The sequence below is a fragment of the Oryx dammah genome, unplaced genomic scaffold (assembly GCF_014754425.2).
Source record: "Oryx dammah isolate SB20612 unplaced genomic scaffold, SCBI_Odam_1.1 HiC_scaffold_9, whole genome shotgun sequence".
In the NCBI taxonomy this organism is placed as follows: Eukaryota; Metazoa; Chordata; class Mammalia; order Artiodactyla; family Bovidae; genus Oryx; species Oryx dammah.
In genome coordinates this window covers 18,700,863-18,719,879 of record NW_024070193.1, presented here as the reverse complement: position 1 = coordinate 18,719,879, position 19,017 = coordinate 18,700,863, and the positions used below count along the sequence as shown (strand labels likewise).

The window sequence follows — 19,017 nt, the reverse complement described above, 5'->3', positions numbered from 1 at the left end:
ATGCTCCTCTGATTTCCTATCAACCTGGCTACCTTGATCGGGGCAAATTAACAGACTTTTAAGAAGAGATGTCAGAAATCATTTGTTGACTTTGAGATGCTGAATGTTATGATCATCCTTCTTGAAGTACTCCCAAGGGGACCTCAAATCCTAACTAAATAAAATTTCCACTGTGACTTGCTTTAAAATGGCTACCTATCTAGTAATGATGAAAATGATCAAATTGCAAAACAATCTTTATTGAGAACTTTAATTCTTGGGAAGGAAATGATATTATTTCCCCCACTTACAGGTGGGGACACTGAAAGAATAAGTTCAGTGTTCAGATCACCCTGCCATAAGAAGTAGGCAAATAGATGGGGGGAATGTGGAAACAATGGAAGATTTTATTTTCTTGGGCTCCCAAAACACTGCAGATGGTGACTGCAGCCACAAAATTAAAAGGTGCCTCTTCCTTGGAAGAAAAGCAATGACAAATCTAGACGCTGTATTAAAAAGCAGAGATATCACTTTGCTGACAAAGGACATGAGGCTGACCCAACTCCAGGAGATAGTGAAGGACAGGGAAGCCTGGCATGCTGCAGTCCATGGGGTTGCAAAGAGTCAGACACGACTTAGCGACTCAACAACAACAACAACAAGAGGACACCCTTACGCTGTAAGGTTTGTTTTAATCAAGGACTTCCAGAGACAGAGTTCGATACCATGATCAGGAAGACGGGTTTTAAATCATAATGGCTAACATCTATTTCTTTGCACCCTGCTAGTTCCAGGACCTTTTATACAGATCATCTCATTGAATCCTCATAACCGTGTTCTGAGGAACATGCTATCATCCCACTTTAAAGAAGGAGAAACTGAAGTTTAACATGGTGAAGATATTTTTAAGATCAAGCAGCTGGTGATAGCAGGGTCAACACCTGACCTCAAGCCCTAACTGACTCTAAATCTAGTTTTTTAAGGGTGCAGTATCCTGTGCCCTTTCATATTAGGCTAATTTAGAATGAAGAAGAGATGGTTGGTTTTTTTTAAATTTATTTAAGAAAGTGAGTTTCTCACTGAGAATCTAGATTAATGACTTTCCCTGCTATTTCATGAATTTGGATGTAACTTCATACCAAAGTAAGTAAACAACTGTGGCACTGAACTTGAGGGACTAATCAGGCTTTCACTCTTATTGAACAACTTTATTATCTGAAAACCTAGAAATATTACAGTCATTCAGTTTTGCCATTCCTGGAAATTTTTTCTATTTTTCACATCTTACCTTTTAACATAGTGTTCATCCTGGGATCACTTTTCTTTCTATATCTCAGCATTTAATCCAGTCTTAGCTGTAATGTTTTTACCCTGATAGTTTATTCCTGACTTATAGACCCAGCCCAGATCACTCTCCCAAGCTCCAGATGTCATTTCTAGCTGCCCCCTGGACACTGCTGGTGGCCCACACTGGACTTCCATCATCTCTGACACCTGACAAGCCAGGCCCTTCACCTGACTTCCCAATTCCCAATTATGACACACCCATCCCTGCCCCTCAGGCCTCAAACTCCAGGATCATCTTTGCTACTTCTTTTTTCTACAAACTCTGATCTACTTCTACAAAATCTGATCTACGAAATCTGATCTACTCATTCTCTTATCCTGTGATTTATTCACTATGCTTGAAGGTGTTAGAACACAAATAATATTCATCATTCATTCAAGCACCATGCTTCTGCTGTAGGACTCTGGATATGGACCTACCAGACAAAAGCCAGCAGTTAGAGGGCTTCTCATCCTAGTGAATGGTAGAAAGTAGACAACAAGATGTGCAGAGAGGTATGTGTTGGTTTTCAGAAGAAGGGGAGATTGCTCTGAGCTGAAGAGTAGCTGGAGACGACACACTGTATCACATCCTGCCCCTCCCTTCCATGCCCATGGTCATCACAGATTCCAAGTACAGGGATGTAAGGCCAGATTTAGTGAGACACTCCGAAATCAAGACTGTGAATCAGTATGGGAGTAGAATCTACAAAAGAGTGGACATACGTGTATGTATGACTGATCCACTGTGCTGAACAGCAGAAAGTGGCACAAAACTGTAATCAGCTACACTCCAATAAAAATTAAAAGAAAAAAAAAAAGGCTGTGAATCAATGGCTACAAATTCCTGTCCCACCTAGCCCAAGCCTGATCCTGCTTTACAGTTTGGTCTAGGTTTAACAGGAAGCTTCCAGAGAGGTTTAATTAGGGAAGAGTATCATAGTATAATTTAGGACTTTCAAACATTTGCTCTGGATACTCTGCAGGGGATGAATTGTAGGGGAGTTTTAAGAGTGGAAGCTGGAAGGCTAGCTTGGAGCCTACAAAGGTAGTCCAAGAAACAGACTGACATTTTTCTCCATTGTCTATATGAGGGGTTGCAAACTGTGGCCAATGGATCAAATTTGGCCCATTGCTTGTCTGTGTAAATAAAGTTTTATTGGAACACAACCATGATCATTTGATGCATGTTGTCTTTGGCTGCTTTTATGCTATTAATACAAAAGTAGAGTTGAATGGTTGCAACACAGACCTGGTCTGTGGTCTGCAAAGCCCGAGATACTTCCTTTTACCCTTTATAGAAGTTTGCTGACCTACACTCTAAACAAACCTACTCTCCAGTATCCTTGGCTGGAGAACCCATGGACAGAGGAGCCTGGCAGGCTACAGCCCATAGCATCGCACAGTCAGACATGACTGAAGTGACTTAGCACAGCATGGCTCTAGACACACTGCTTCATTTAAAAATCTCAGAACATGTAGAGTGTTTCCTCTCCTCAGGGAATAGTATATCCCATTCTATCTGCTCAAAATAATCTCCCCTTATTTGTTAGCCTTCAGGTCTCAGATTAAATGACAGACAAGCTTTAGGAACTGAAAAGAAGTCTTTCCAATCTACAATCCCCACCCTCAACCCTATTTGAATCCTTCATGGTACTTTTGTAATTGGCCACAACTCTCAGTGACATATGTATTGTTTCATGGTCTTTCCCTCCCATCCGATAGTAGGTGCCATGTGGGTGAGGACCACATTTGTTTTATTCACCATTGTATACCTAATAGCTAGTATTGTCCTTGCAAAGAAAGGGTGCTCAATAAATGTCCTACCCTGATAGTTGATAATTAATGAAATAGCATGAGGACTGGGAGATATTTAAAATATTTTATATTAAAAAATGAACATTAAAACTAAAAAAAAAAAATGCCCACTGAAGAAATAGGCACAGCAAACTGGCAAACTACTCCCTACAAACCAATAGGAAACAGATACTAACCCAAATTAAAAAATAAGCAAAATATTTGAATAAGTACATGCCCACAAAAAAGGATGTCTAAAGGGCCAATCCCAGGGTTGATCTCCTTCAGAATGGACTGGTTGGATCTCCTTGCAGTCCAAGGACTCTCAGAGTCTTCTCCAACACCACAGTTCAAAAGCATCAATTCTTCAGCACTCAGCCTTCTTCACAGTCCACCTCTCACATCCATACATGACGACAGGAAAAACCATAGCCTTGACTAGACGGACCTTAGTCGGCAAAGTAATGTCTCTGCTTTTGAATATACTATCTAGGTTGGTCATAACTTTTCTTCCAAGGAGTAAGCGTCTTTTAATTTCATGACTGCAGTCACCATCTGCAGTGATTTTGGAGCCCCAAAAAATAAAGTCTGACACTCTTTCTACTGTTTCCCCATCTATTTCCCATGAAGTGATGGGACCAGATGCCATGATCTTCGTTTTCTGAATGTTGAGTTTTACACCATCTTTTTCGCTCTCCTCTTTCACTTTCATCAAGAGGCTTTTTAGCTCCTCTTCACTTTCTGCCATAAGGGTGCTGTCATCTGCATATCTTTGGCCACCTCATGTGAAGAGTTGACTCATTGGAAAAGACTCTGATGCTGGGAGGGATTGGGGGCAGGAGAAGGGGTTGACAGAGGATGAGATGGCTGGATGGCATCATGGACTCGATGGACGTGAGTCTGAGTGAACTCCGGGAGTTGGTGATGGACAGGGAGGCCTGGCGTGCTGCAATTCATAGGGTCACAAAGAGTCGGACACAACTGAGTGACTGAACTGAACTGAAAGGGCCAATATAAATATGAAAAATTGTTTTAATTTCATTACTCATCATGAAAATGCAAATTAAAAGCAACAATACAAGCTGCAAATTAAAAGTATGCATCAACTAAAATGGCAAAAATTAGAGAGATGGAAAACACCAAATATCAGCAAGTATGGGACTATACATCAGCACACCTGCTTTGGAAAGCTGTGAGCAGTGTCTACTAAAGCTGACACACATTCTCTGTGACCAGAATTACACATATGTGTAATTTAAAGACCAATAATAGAATATTAATAACAGTGCTCTTAAGAATTGTCCCAAACTGGAGATCACTCAAATACCCATAAGTAGAATAGGTTGTGATAGACACACACACACACACACACACAGGGATACTATGCAACAATTAAAAATGCATCATCTATCACTCCACAAAACAAAATTAATATATCTTGCAAATGCAGGGTTGACAAAAGGACACTAGACAGAAAATGAGTTCCTTTAGATGGACTCGAGAAGCAAATGAAACATGTTTATGCTGTTAGAAGTCAGGCTGAGCTTATCCTTAGGAGGGGTTTAGCAAGTGGCCACAGAGTATGCTTGAGGCCACAGAGCATACTCCTGGGCACTAGCTGATGTCCTCTTTCTTGAACTGGGTGTTGGATACACAGATGTGCTCAGTTATGAGAATTTATCAAGCGTGTACTTAAAATATGTGCGCTCTTCCATATGCTATACCATAAGAGGAAAGTAAACAGAAAGTTGAAATGGTCGATCACTGTTTACAGGCACTCGTGTGCTTTCGGTATAAGGAAGATAACATGTGCTTCCTGGAATATATACCATTGGAAGAAGCATATCTTAAAAAAAAATCTATAAATGTCTTGCTCATCATGGAGTAAGACAGACCTTCACTGATGTGCACAATCATATGAGAAATGGACAAACATATTTTTGCATTGGGGGCCATTAGTGGTTTCCAGAACACATTAAGAGCAATATCCTTGAACATGGAATCAAATAAAAATGTCAACAATAATATTTTACAAGTTTAAAAAAAAAAACACTTAATAGCAGTTCTGTTATACTTCCACTTCTACACAAGAGCCTCACTATAACCTTAAGTAGACAGGAGAATTTATGCCCATACTACTGGTCAGGAAACTGAGGCCCAAGGAACACTAAGTCACTAGGAAAAATGGTAGAGATGAGCTCCTAGTCCTATTTCAGATGGCCTTTCATTATTTCAATATTTTAGGAGTTCCTAAGTAATTTGAATAAGAAGACTTCCTTTTAGACATGAAATATTTCTAGAAATCCTGAACAGGATAATACCTAAACATTTTCTGTATATTAAGAACAACACATAATGACCAAAACCCATTGTGAATTCAGTGATGTTTTAAGGTCAATTTATAGTTTACCAATCTTAGCTATATGCGTTAGTTCAGAGGAAAATACTGAATGAACATATGAATTCAAGGTTATCCAGATAATCTCATGGTCAAGTACTTTAAGGGTCAGGGACCAGAGAGCACAGTGGCTTCCAGCCTTCCTTCAGGTTTCCTGTGGAGGCTCGCAGAGGCTGCCTTCCACGAGGAGTGCCAGCTCACTACCTATTAGCACTCCAACTCGGTACAGTAGCAAGTGGGTGCTCCTGCCTGCCTCCTGTCCATGCCGTTTTGGCAAACAGCACCAGATCTCACTTTGAAGAACTCCTTTGCCCTCTTCCTAGGTCACATAACACCACGGGGCTGACCTCACCCCGCCCAGGGGCTGTTATGCAAAATGTTCCATTTCCTGGGCACAGAGACAGGTACCAGTCTGGACAGAAGAACCAAAGACGGGTCAAATAATAGTCTTAGGAATTTGTATAAAATAGTTGGGAACTATTTCTGCTGGGGTTGCTGAGCTGGTAGGACACAGCCTGGCGTTGTAGTGGCCACTCCAAACTGTATGGAAAGAATCTGCTGGAATCAAAGCTAACAAAGAGGAAAGAGAGCCCAGACATGGAGGGCAAGTGTGACAATATCACCTGGGCACCTGGGTTCTTCTGCGCCCGAAACTAGCACTACTCTTGGACTTACACAAGTTTATAAATTCCCTTTTTTTGCTTTTGGATTTGCAACGAAAGGAGTCCTGATCAATACCTTTGAGCACAAAACTTAGCTTCTATGTGTTTCAGTTTCCTAACCTGGAAAATGGCAGGGATTATAATACCTGACTCAGAGAGTGATTATAAGGATCAGATGAGGTGATGGATGCAAAAGCATATGGTAAATCGGTAGAGAAAAGCTTATTAATGCTTGTTGTTGCCCTTAATTATGAACCCACAAAAGAGGATATGACAGAGATATGACAGCTCAAAAAGAAAAACATTGCCCCTTCCTTCTTCTGGCATAAACAGATCTGGCAAAGCCTAGGAAGGGCTGAACATATGACTGTTCATGTAATTCCTTTTCTAATTCTGAATTTGAGGATCTGAAATCCTCAAAGTTCAATGGACCATGTGGAGGGAAGATTATATTAAGCTCCAGGCTACAGAATGAATCACTGATACAAGCAGCAGAGGCCGGCTCTCTAATGAGCTTTCCTCACCCCACCTGTATGGTGAAGATACTGAAATCAAGATTTTGGCCACTGTGAAGGAATTATTGCAGGACAAGGGTTTATTTGGACTACAAGAAGCAGCACGGCATTTATCAGACCATAAATGCATGTGCTAAAGAAATAGCCAGTGACCATAACATAAGTCCTTCTTTTAAACTCAGATGATAAGCCTCCCACAACTAGGGAAAAAAACCATTGTGTCAGCACTAAGGTTGAGTTTCTCAGGCAGCTGCTGAGGGTAACTTTCTCCCCAGGCAGAGTGGAAAGCAGGGAGTTATTTATTTCCAGGTTTCCTGGGGGAAAAACCTAATCACTCCCTCAAGGAAGCCATTACTTAGGGAATTCTAACACCAGTGTGCACTCTGGACTCTGGGCTAACAAGAAGTTGCAATAAAGATGGCTTCTAAGGTATCTGGTCAGGGAGACCCAGGGCCATGCTTTTTCTTTCTAAAAGGTACATCACCTTTTTCCTTCTAATTTTAAAAGTAATGTGTGTTTTTTTTTAAGGCATTTTTGAAAGTATAGGAAAGAAGACAAGGGTAGTCACATATCTATGTATTTATATCTACATCTATAACTATTTATAGTGAGTTCTGTTTTTGTTCACTGGAAAGGCATCACACTGAATACACTCTTTAGTAATCTGTCACCTAACAGTAGAACATGGACTTTTTTCAATGTCATTAAATATAAGCCAACATTTTCCTTTATGATATATCATAATTTATGGTACCCAGTGGAAACAGTGTCAGACTTTATTTTGGGGGGCTCCAAAATCACTGCAGATGGTGACTGCAGTCATGAAATTAAAAGACGCCTACTCCTTGGAAGAAAAGTTATGACCAACCTAGGTAGTATATTCAAAAGCAGAGACATTACTTTGCCGACTAAGGTCCGTCTAGTCAAGGCTATGGTTTTTCCAGTGGACATGTATGGATGTGAGAGTTGGACTGTGAAGAAGGCTGAGTGCTGAAGAATTGATGCTTTTGAACTGTGGTGTTGGAGAAGACTCTTGAGAGTCCCTTGGACTGCAAGGAGATCCAACCAGTCCATTCTGAAGGAGATCAGCCCTGGGATTTCTTTGGAAGGACTGATGCTCAAGCTGAAACTCCAGTACTTTGGCCACCTCATGAGAAGAGTTGACTCATTGGAAAAGACTCTGATGCTGGGAGGGATTGGGGGCAGGAGGAGAAGGGGACGACAGAGGATGAGATGGCTGGATGGCATCACGGACTCGATGGACGTGAGTCTGAGTGAACTCCGGGAGTTGGTGATGGACAGGGAGGCCTGGCGTGCTGCGATTCATGGGGTCGCAAAGAGTCGGACACAACTGAGCGACTGAACTGAACTGAATACTGATAGTTACTAAAGAGTTTCCTCTTCAATTTTCTATTCTTTTAAACAAGTGGGCCAAGTTCATATCTCTGGTTAAATCTTTAACACAAAGATTTATTTAAGAGACATTCCTAGAACTGGCATCACCTTGCCCCATGGTATTCAACATCAAGTCATGAGAACATGCCTAAATTACAGTCAGGAGAGTTGTGCCAATTTTACTTCCACCAGCATTACAGGCATACCTCAGAGATCTTGTAGGTTTGGTTCAAGATCACAAGAAAGTGAATATTGCAATGAAGCGGGTCACACATTTTTTTGTTTCCCAGTGCATATAAAAGCTATATTTACACTAAATTGTAGTCTATTAAGTATGCAATAGTATTATGTCTTAAAAACAATGTACATATCTTAATTTAAAATATCTTATTGCTAACAATGGTTAACCATCCTCTGAGCCTATAGGAAGTCATAGTCCTTTTGCTGGTGGAAGGTCTTACCTCCATGTTGATGGCTGCTGACTGATCAGGGTGGTGGTTGCTGAAGATGGGGGTGGCTGTGGCAATTTCTTAAAAGAAGGTAACACTGGAGTGTGCCGCATTGATTGACTCTCCCTTTCATGAACAATTTCTCTAGTATGCAATGCTGTTGGACAGCATTTTACCTGCCTTAGCACTTCTTTCAAAATTGGAGTGGATCCTCTCAAACTTGCCTCTGCTTTATCAACTAAGTTGATGTCATATTCTAAATCTGTTATTGTCCTTTCAACCATCTTCACAGCAACCCCATCAGGAATAGATTCCCTCTCAAAAAATCACTTTCTTTGCTCATACTGTGAGAATCACCAAAATGTGACAGTGAGTGAAGGGACGCAGTTGGAATAATGGCGCCAATAGACGTGCTCGAGGCAGGGTTGCCCCAAACCTTCCTTTTTTTTTTTTTAAGTAACATCAGTGAAGCCCATTATCAGAAGGGTGACCACATGGGTTGAAAAGGAAATCGCAGGGAGCAGGCAAGTTGGGCTGGAAAGGACGGGAGTTAGAGGAGGAACAGAGGACGGAGCAGCAGGTGTGAGAATCCGTGTGGACTGCTCTGGATCGCTGGCCAGGGCTGGAATTTTATAATGCGACTGAGCCTTCTGATAAACATACACATTACCAATTAAAAAGTAAGTTAAAACTACTGAGAAGATGAAAAGGTTTTAATGTATCTCACATTCCGACTCGTACTGACAGGTCTTTAGAGGCCAGTTCAAAATGTCAAAAAGAAATGGTCTCATCAAAGAACGAACCGGGGATCTTCCAGAAATGGCTCAGTTCCTATGGGAAACTTCCCAGCTGTCACTGTCGGTCACTGTAAACCTCTGTGAGTATATTTGCCTTCTGGAAGGATAGGAAATCAATAAGGACAAGGACTTCAGGAACTGAGTGTCACATACGTTGTCATGGGGGATCGTGAACCGACTCTCTAAGGATGGATGTGTCCAATAGTCTGGCGTGGTACAGTCTGTCCTTCGGCAGTTTCCGGGCATCCGGAGGACCTAAGGTTGGAGCACGTGCCTTCTCAGAAGCACTCCAGTACTGGGCTAGCCTCTGCATTCGATTTTCCTCCGCAGGGAACATCCTTGCAGCCTCCCCTCCCTTTTCTGCCGATTCCTACTCATCCTCTGAGGCCTGAATGTAAATGCTGACCCTTCTGTGGCTCCACCCTCAGTCTCTCCTCCCCCAGAATGCTGCAATTACTTTGAGCGCCCTCAGGACCTAGTACTGACCTTGAACTCAATCACTGAGCTCAGCTCACTCTGTCACCACCTTGAGTGTGCACACTGGTCTTCCCACTGAACCAAGAGTGAACACAACATGTGAAGTGGAAGGTGTCCTACTTATATTTCCAGTATCCCTTGCATATGGCTTCATACCTGTCACAGATGAACTGCAATGTCTGGTTGTGTGAAACCACACACAAAAATGGTAGCAACTAATAAACACTGAGTGAATACTGATGGAACATTTATGTACCCATATTTCATCTCTTTCCACAGAACATTCAAAGCACAACAAAAAGGTAAGTGCCAAACAGATCCATAATATTCCATTATTGTCCACGTGTTATGATGGAGGGAAAAAAATGATGGATAATAAAATAGGTACTCAGTGAGGTTCTGTAACATGCCCAAGAGCGCAGTGGTACAGAACCAATATGTGAACTTGGATCTGCCTGACTGCAAAAGCTGTGCTCTTAATCATGACATTATCCTGTCTCCAATTCTCTGACCATATGAGGAGACTAAAGCTTCAAGATCTGGAATCTGTTCTGAAAGATACTCCAAGCTGAGGGGGGCAAAAACACTCACAGCAAACTCATCCATTTTTCAAAAGTGCCCTACTATAAATGGCTTCTCTTTGATGGATTACAGTGGGGGGAAAGAAACCTATCAGGGAGATTCTAAACGCAATGAACCATCCCACTGTGCCATGTCTCTTTATGTTCTGAGAGGGTCTTGATGGAGACAGGTGGGAATAATAGTTTTAAAAGGAGGATAAATATGCCATGCTTTGAATGGAAACAAAGGACAAACAAACGCTTTGATCATCAAATCAGCACACATGAAATTAAAATAAATTAGACTTGGAAAAGATAAAGTGATGATTATGCAAATGCCAATTAAATTGATATTGACAGTGTTCTAGGATAAAGTCAAAGGGAAGCTGGCCCCTGATCCCTGGCAGAAGGTAAGACCACCTCGAGCAGCGTGACATTTGGGATGGAGAAAGAGCCAATGGGTGACACATGCCAAGACTGTCAAGTAGGTCCTGGCAGCCCTTGTACCCTTGTTATTGGTGAAGGGCAACCACACCTGTTCTCATGCACAAGCTCAGAGGCCTCACGCCCCCTGCAGCTTTTACAGGGACTTTCTGACCCACCCCTCACCTTACTGCCTACTGCCAGACCCGAACTGAAGTCTTTCTTCTTCCTTACATTTCCTGCCCTTCCTGCCCCACCTCTCAAGGCCCCATTTGTTCCCATGGACTGGAGTTGAATCCTTCATTCATTTATTAAATAATTTATGGAGCACCATGCTGGGCCAGTCTCTGTTCTAGGTACGGGGAATACGTCTGGTTGGCTGAAAGTCCTGGGTCTCATGTAACATATGTACTAGTGTAAGAGAAGGAATAAAAAAATAGATACAGATCATAATGTCAGGTTACGTTGAATGCTATGAAGGAAAATTAAGCAGAGTATGGGGACAGAAAAGGATGAGACCTACTAGTTTGTAAAGAGAAGTTAGGAAACACTTCTGTGATGAGCAGACACCAGGATGAGGTAAGGCAATGAGCCAAGAGAATCTCAGGGGAAAGTGTGTCCCAGGGAGAGGCCAGCGCATATGAAAAAGAACTGGAGGAGGGAAAGAGCTATCGACGTCCCAGAAGCAGAAAAGAGGCTTGCACTGGAACTGAGTAAGCAGGGCTGAGGATAAGAGATGGGGTCAGAGCCTGAGCTAGTGAGCAGCGAAGTAAATACTGTCAGGAAAGGGAAAAAGAGAAGGAGCAGGAAATCCAGATGAGGACTCGTGCTGGCTCTGACCAGATGGTGAGGGGAGGGGTAGACGTCAGATGTGAGATATATTTTCAAATAGAACCCACAGGATTTTCTGATACACTGGATGCAGGGTGTGAGGGAAAGAGATGTCTAAGATGATTCTAAGACCAGCTGGAGTTGATCTGAGATCCTCCCTGTGAACAAAGACTTCCAGCCAGGATTTTCATTTTTCTAGCGGTCTTTGAAAAATCTTAAGAGGTACATACATTCGAAGGTCAAAGGGAAGAGTGGCTCATTCCTTTATTCATCCATTTACTGGTTCTCTTATTCCCTTCTTCTCTTATAGAAGGTCCTATGATAGGGGCTAGAGAGATGAATAATATAGGATTCAGTAACAAATGTTTCACGGCTCCCCTGGGGCCTCAGTGGTAAAGAATCCGCCTGCCAGTGCAGGAGACACAGGTTTGATCCATGGGTTGGGAAGATCCCCTGGAGTAGGAAATGCAATCCACTCCAGTATTCTTGCTTGGAAAATTCCATGGGCAGAGGAGTCTGGTGGGCTACAGTCCATGGTGTCCCAGCAATTTGGACACAATTTAGCGACTAAACAATAACAACAAACATTTCAGTAACTGTTAACATAAAGTTGTTGATACAGTTAAGCAGCCTATATTGGAAAGACATTGAAACTGGTTAAATCTCTGAAAGGTACTATAGAGACCAGGGACATTAGTTCCTAACTGCTGATCCCATGACCTGCTGCAGTCATTGGGCCAAGCTTCCCACTCTGGGAAAGGCTGACATTTTTGGTCCAGTAACTTTGTCGTAGGGAGATGTCCTCTGCCTTCTAGAATGCTTCGCAGCATCCCTGGCCTCTACCCACTCTACTCACTAAATGGCTTTAAAGACACCTGCCTCCACCCCCAGATGTGACAACCAAAAATGCCTTCAGCTCTGGCCCAATGTCTCCTGAGGAGAAAGCTGACCCTGTTGAGAACTGCTGCCGTAGGGTACTGTGAGACTGTTCAAGGTGCCAAACCCATACACAGAGGAAGCACACCCAAATGTCTCATGTAGCAGGGTTTACAGGTGGGCACAGCCCCGCCACACTTGGTGCAGTCAAGGCCCCTTTCAAGGCCCCTTTGGCAGCAGAATTTCACATCCCATCCCACTGGAAGAGAAGGTTCCCTCTTCTGAATCCCAGAGTATTCATCCTGTTCTATTTTGTGTCACTTTCAGCACATCTATGTCTGTCCAGCTGCTACTTGATACCTGCAAGCCCATAAACTACTGAGTACTTTGCTCATCATCTTCCTCAGCCATTTCACCATTTGCATCCCAGCTTAACTACATTCCAAGATTGCGTTAAGTGCCCCCATGAAGCTCCAATCTTGTCTCACACTCCTTTTTTTATAACACCTTCCTCATTTATAATTTTCTTTCTTTGATAAATCATTTGACTGTTAGTTTCCTTTCCAGAAATGTGATCTCCTTGAAGATGGAATTCTGGCTATTTTTACACACTATTAAATCCCAGTAGTGAGCACAGTACTCAGATTATAAAAAACTCAAAGCTTGTTGCACAAATAAATGATTAGATTAATTAATGCTTGTGAGGCACCCTCCAAAATTGAGTCAGCACTCAATAAACGGTGGTTGTGATATGATTTTACTAGCATTAGGATTTGTAATGAGGACAGGGCTTCCCAGGTGGCTCAGTAGTAAAGAATCTGCCTGCCAGTGCAGGAGACACAGTAGACTTGGGTTCGATCCCTGCATCGGGAAGATCCTCTGGAGGAGGAAATGGCAACCCACTCTCGTATCCTTGCCTGGATAATGCCATGGACAGAGGAGCCTGGCAGGCTACAGTCCATGGGGTCTCAAAGAGTCGGACACGACTGAGTACGCCCACATAGAGTGAGAACAAGGAGACACACATTCTCAGGAGCTGCAAAGTCACAGCCACTGATCAGTTTCCTGCTTTGGCTTTTATTCTCTTTTTTTCCTCCTTCCACTTTTTCTTTTTGGTCTACAATAGCCTAAAGGTATGAAAGTAAGCCTTCCCATATTCAAGATTTTATAAGAGAGTAAGTCTAAAAGTCGTGTAGAAGTCTGAGGAATTATTACATATGAGTCATTGTGAAACTGAAACTGTTAGTCGCTCAGTCGTGTCCGACTCTTTGTGACCCCACGGACTGTAGCCCACCAGGCTCCTCTGTCCATGGGATTCTCCAGGCAAGAGTACTGGAGTGGGTTGCCATTTCCTTCTCCAGGGGATCTTCCTGACCCAGGGATTGAACTCGAGTCTCCCACATTGCAGGCAGACTCTTTACCAACCGAGTCACAATTGAGAAAGCTCCAGCTCCACCTGGGTTAAGTCCAAGGACAGCTTCTACATGGGACAATCAGGGCCACAAACCAGCCTTCATCTCTCAGCTTCTTGTCAGGCTCGTCTCCATGAGAAAAGCAGGCTGAGTGGCTCAGCCCAAGGTGGATGCCCCATAGCTGAGCGGGTCAGAAAGCACACCCACCGGAGCTCAGTCTCTTTCTCAGGGACAGTCACATGTCATCAGCGATTGGACCGGGTGCTCAGAACTGGAAGTGCGATTCAATTGTCTGTGGAAACAAAGCCCAACTGAGTTGTCCTCTGGGCTCCAAAAGAAGCTTTGTTATTCCAGAAGGAGTGACCCAAGCCCCCTACTCTATCTGTGGACTTCTTGGAGCAGACTGGTTGCCTGGGACACTTGCCACCTGAAGACAAGCAAACGAGCATCAAGTTCCACTTCCCAGCTCTTGCGATAGTAACGCTGATGACATTTCAGCAGGCGGCATGGTGGCGCACCTCACACACTGTAATGAACAGTGGAGTCAGCCCATCCCTGAGTCACAGGCTGGATCACTTTGGCCCGGCTCCTTCTTGCTCACAGCCAGGTCCACTGGATGAGCAATAGGCAGGGGACCAGCTGCCATAGACACTCAAGCCTCCAAACCATCTCAGGATGCACACAACTCTGGAGCATCCAGAAACTCTTCCCTTCCTCCCCATCTGGAAACACCTAGAAATATCTGCAAACTTGCCAGTGATCATCATGACCAGAAAATAAAGTGGCAAACAATCTCCTGCTCTGTACCTATGCTCAGCCTAAGCGGTAAGGACACACAGCCTTTCCCAGAAGGTTCCCACTGGCTAGACAGCTGGATCTGAAGTACAGACTAGATTATGTTCAATCTGTTGTTAGTAGCCACAGGATCCCTTCCCCCCACCACTTTTATCCCAGAGCTCAATGCTATGCTGCTCATAAAGCTTGAACTGATGAAAAAGACATGTTCTTGACCCCCTACCTCATTCTTTGTATCAGCCCCTGAGGCTCCTCTTTGGAATGTGAAAGGGTCTTCAAAGGCCAGTTTGAACTCCACAGTACTGCTCAAGGGACTCCCCAGGCGGCACAGAGGTAAAGAACCTGCCTGCCAATGCAGAAGACTTGCGTTCAATCCCTGGGTCAGGAAGATCCCTGAAGGAGGAAATGGCAATCCAATCCAGTATTCTTGCCTGGAGAATCCCATGGACAGAGGAGCCTGGCAGACCACAGTCCATGATGTTGCAAAGAGTCAGACACCACGGAGCGACTCAAGAATCTACATATCTTCATAACCAAAGAACCTACTTGAGAATCCAGTACTGTCAGCGGAAAATGTGGGCTCTTGGGTCCCATCCTTGTTCAGTTCTATTGGGCTTTTAATGAATCAAGACAGGGGTTCATGCCTGGTTGCCCCTGAACAAGGGTGCCTACTGAGACTGGCCAGGGGCTGTAGCCACACCCCCTCCTCTGTTCCTCAAGACAGGGATCCTAGCATAAGGCTTCCTGCATCTAGGGACAGGGACACACTTTTTGAGTTTGCACAAAGCCACACAGCAATAGCTCTAGCTCATCTGTTAGGCTTTTTTTTTTTTTTTTTGCTATATTCTGGAAGATATCTCCTTGATTAAGAATAAGCAAGCTCAAATATAGCACACACACACACACAAAAGATAGGAGTAGCAGATAGGAATAGCATCCTACGGAGGGCTGAAATCAGATAATGAATGAGAGCAACTTCCCAAGCTTAGAAACCTTTCGACAGAAACATGAATTGTGATTGTTTCAAGCAACTGTTTGTTGGGCTTATTTTGTTCACAAACCTGCTGCAGTAACTGAGTTCTATATGAGTGGAGAGAGAAATGAATTGATCTGAGTAAAAGTGAAGTGAAGTCACTCATGCGACCCCATGAACTGTAGCCTACCAGGATCCTCCATCCATGGGATTTTCCAGGCAAGAGTACTGGAGTGGGATGCCATTGCCTTCTCCAGGGGCTCTTCCTGACCCAGGGATCGAACCTGGGTCTCCCGCATTGTAGGCAGACGCTTTACCGTCTGAGCCACCAGGAAAGTCATTTGAAGAGACTGGCCTGGTAGGAGACGCAACTTATTTCTCCAAGGCTCGCCCCGCCCCACCCACCATGAGGGCTGCTGGGCCTGCATGGAGGGGGCCGTGCATGTGACTGGACAGGCTCTGCTTACCCAGCTGTCCTCGCCCCCCTCTCTGCCCACCCCGTGCCCAGCAGTGCTGTTTACTCTCCAGTCAGGGCAGGTCCCCCTGCTCTGCTCTGGGGAGTTCAGCAAGCAGAGGTGAAGAAATGATTCAACAGTGTTTTAATTATTCTTTAATTATGCTCCATGTCACTGCCTCAACAAGGACTCTCTTGGGCTTGTCTGGTTATCAGGGGAAATGCCAGAGGGGACATTAAAAAACTTCTCTCCTCACATTGTCTGCAGTCGTGTTCCTAGTTTGTAAAGTTTTCCCATCAGTCCAGTTAGGCATGAAAAGACATGTGGATGCCCTGCCCTCAAAAGACCATTGGCCTGGAGGTAGCAAGATAAGGGGGACTTTGAAAGTGATAATTAAAAGGCAAAATCTACCCAGGCCTTTCAGTTTCTCCTGGGCTCAAGAGTCCTTTTGCTTTCCTCCAGCATCTCTGGCTGCCAGCCAGGTTGGAAGAGAAAGCCTCTGGGGGCTGCTTTCATGCCCTGCAGCAGCCCAGGCCAGTGGCTTAGCTAGGAAGGTAAGCGACCTTCTCAGGGATGGTCTAAACATCCTAGGGTTGTGGAAGAATCACCCCTCATGTTAGCACACAGATAGAAGAGAACGTGGCATCTTGTGGAGATTAGATTCAAGGGATATGACCATGCAAGGGGGTTAGAATTCCTCTAGCTCACCAGTCATGATCCTGCCCTGCCTTTGAAACATCAGTCAGCCTCTGGGTGGGCTGAGCGGAGGGATCACAGTCTGAAAGCCAACCACATAGCTCAGGGACCTGTTTCCTTCAGCAGGATATTTTCACTTCAATAACCCATCATTTAAACACTTGCTTCAGAAGTAGATCTGAATCTTAGCTCTGTCACTTAGCTCTATGATCATAAGCACATAGGTTCATTTATCTGAATCTCAGTTTCTTCATCTGTAAAATGGGGGTTAATAGTAAATCCCATGGACAGAGAAGCCTGGTAGGCTGCAGTCCATGGGGTCGCTAAGAGTCAGACACGACTGAGCGACTTCACTTTCACTTTTCACTTTCATGCATTGGAGAAGGAAATGGCAACCCATTCCAGTGTTCTTGCCTGGAGAGTCCCAGGGATGGGGGAGCCTGGTGGGCTGCTGTCTATGGGGTCGCACAGAGTCGGACACGACTGAAGTGACTTAGCAGCAGCACCATTTAAGATCTTAATATAGGGCCTTACAACAAATTAAACACATTCCGTCATACAGCATGAATGCAAAGGGCAAACCAAAACTCAGGAAGAACTGAAGCAACTTGACCGAAGTCACATAGAATCTCAGAGGCAGAGCCAGAATCTAACTCAGATCACTCAGATGCCAAACCTATGCTCTCCACCGCTTTTGTGGTGTGTCTGAATGTCAGCTCTGAAGACTGCAAGCCTGACAAACAGAGCAGTGCTGGAAAAACCCAGTGTGAGCTCCACAAGGGCGGGGCTTGTCTGCCTTGTTCACTGATGTGTCCCCAGAGCACCAGGAACAGACTCTAACACACTGAGGATGCTCACTCAGTGTGTGGGTATGAAGGGGTGGGAGGAGGGAGGCAAGCAGAGAAGTGAGAGGAGGCGGGGAAGGAAGCAGGGAGAGAAAGGGAAGGAAGGAAAAGAGAAAGAGGGAGGGAGAGAAGGGGGATGGCTGGAGTGAAAGAGGGTGGGGGAAAGTACTCTTTGGGAAGATGGAAGTTAGTGTATTCTGGTTATGAAAACAAAGGGCGGTGGAAGCTGGAGTAAATGCAGCTGCTACTGACACTACTGCACTGGAGGGCGAGGTGTAGCCCCGACAGGTCAGTCCACTGCGGGCTCGGGCCTGTTCTCTGCCAGAGCAGGAAGGCAAGCTGCCAGGAGTGCCCTGTGGAGGAAGGAGGGGACAGCATGCGAAAAACAGCACACTCCCACTGACAAGAGATCTTCAGAAACATCAGTCATGATGCCTATTGTGAAGTCCCTTTACCATTATTTTGACACCAACAATAATATACGTAAATATAAGCAGATTTAAGCTTCAGAACCATAGAATCAAAAGTTTGGCAGGATTGCTGCAAAATAATCTTAAACTAAGCAAGAACCAAAAAAGAAATAGGTAAAGATTAAAGATTTCTATGTGGCAAAGTATACCATAAAGTTAAAAAAATATATACATATGCTGGAAAAAAATTATGCAAGGTATTTGAAAGACAAAGGACACCATTAATGTCCAGACTATGACCAGTGCTCCTGTCAACCAGTAAGAAATAGACAAATAACTCCCTGGAAACACATGAAGAGAACATCTCACAGAAAATGCAGAAGTCCAAATCATATTTGAAAAGATCCTAAGCTCTCCAGAAGTTAGGGAATTACAAAATACAACATTAAGATTAGAAAATTTTTTTAAAAAGACCGTTAGTGTGTTAGTTCTTTGTGTAGAGATGGGCCTTTTCATATACTGTTTTAAGAGCATAAATGCATGGGGCTTTTGTAATTTTGAAGGTAAGTTAGCAGTATTCATCAATAGTAAAAATGCCAGACCTTTTGACTTAGAATTTCCATTTCTTGAACTTTATCTCTTGAAATATACATGCACATAAAAAATGAGATCCCGGGGGTATTCATAGCAACCTTATAACAGGAAAAAACTGGAAGCAACCTAAATACTCATCATTTAGGAGAATATTTAAATAAATTATTGTACCTAATTATGTACCACGGTCTTTGAAAAGACCCTGATGCTGGGAAAGATTGAGGGCTGGAGGAGAAGGGGTCGACAGAGGATGAGATGGTTGGATGGCGTCACCGACTCAATGGACAGGAGTTTGGGTCGGCTCCGGGAGTTTGTGGTAGACAGGGAGGCCTGGCGTGCTGCAGCTCATGGG

General features: G+C 43.9%; 1 non-coding gene across 1 annotated transcript; it reads right to left on the bottom strand.

Moving 5' to 3' along the window:
* Positions 1-15,927: 15,927 nt before the first annotated feature.
* TRNAC-ACA lies at positions 15,928-16,000 on the bottom strand. Its single transcript has one exon. It is a non-coding gene; the product is annotated as a tRNA-Cys (tRNA).
* Between the last annotated feature and the right edge of the window lie 3,017 nt (positions 16,001-19,017).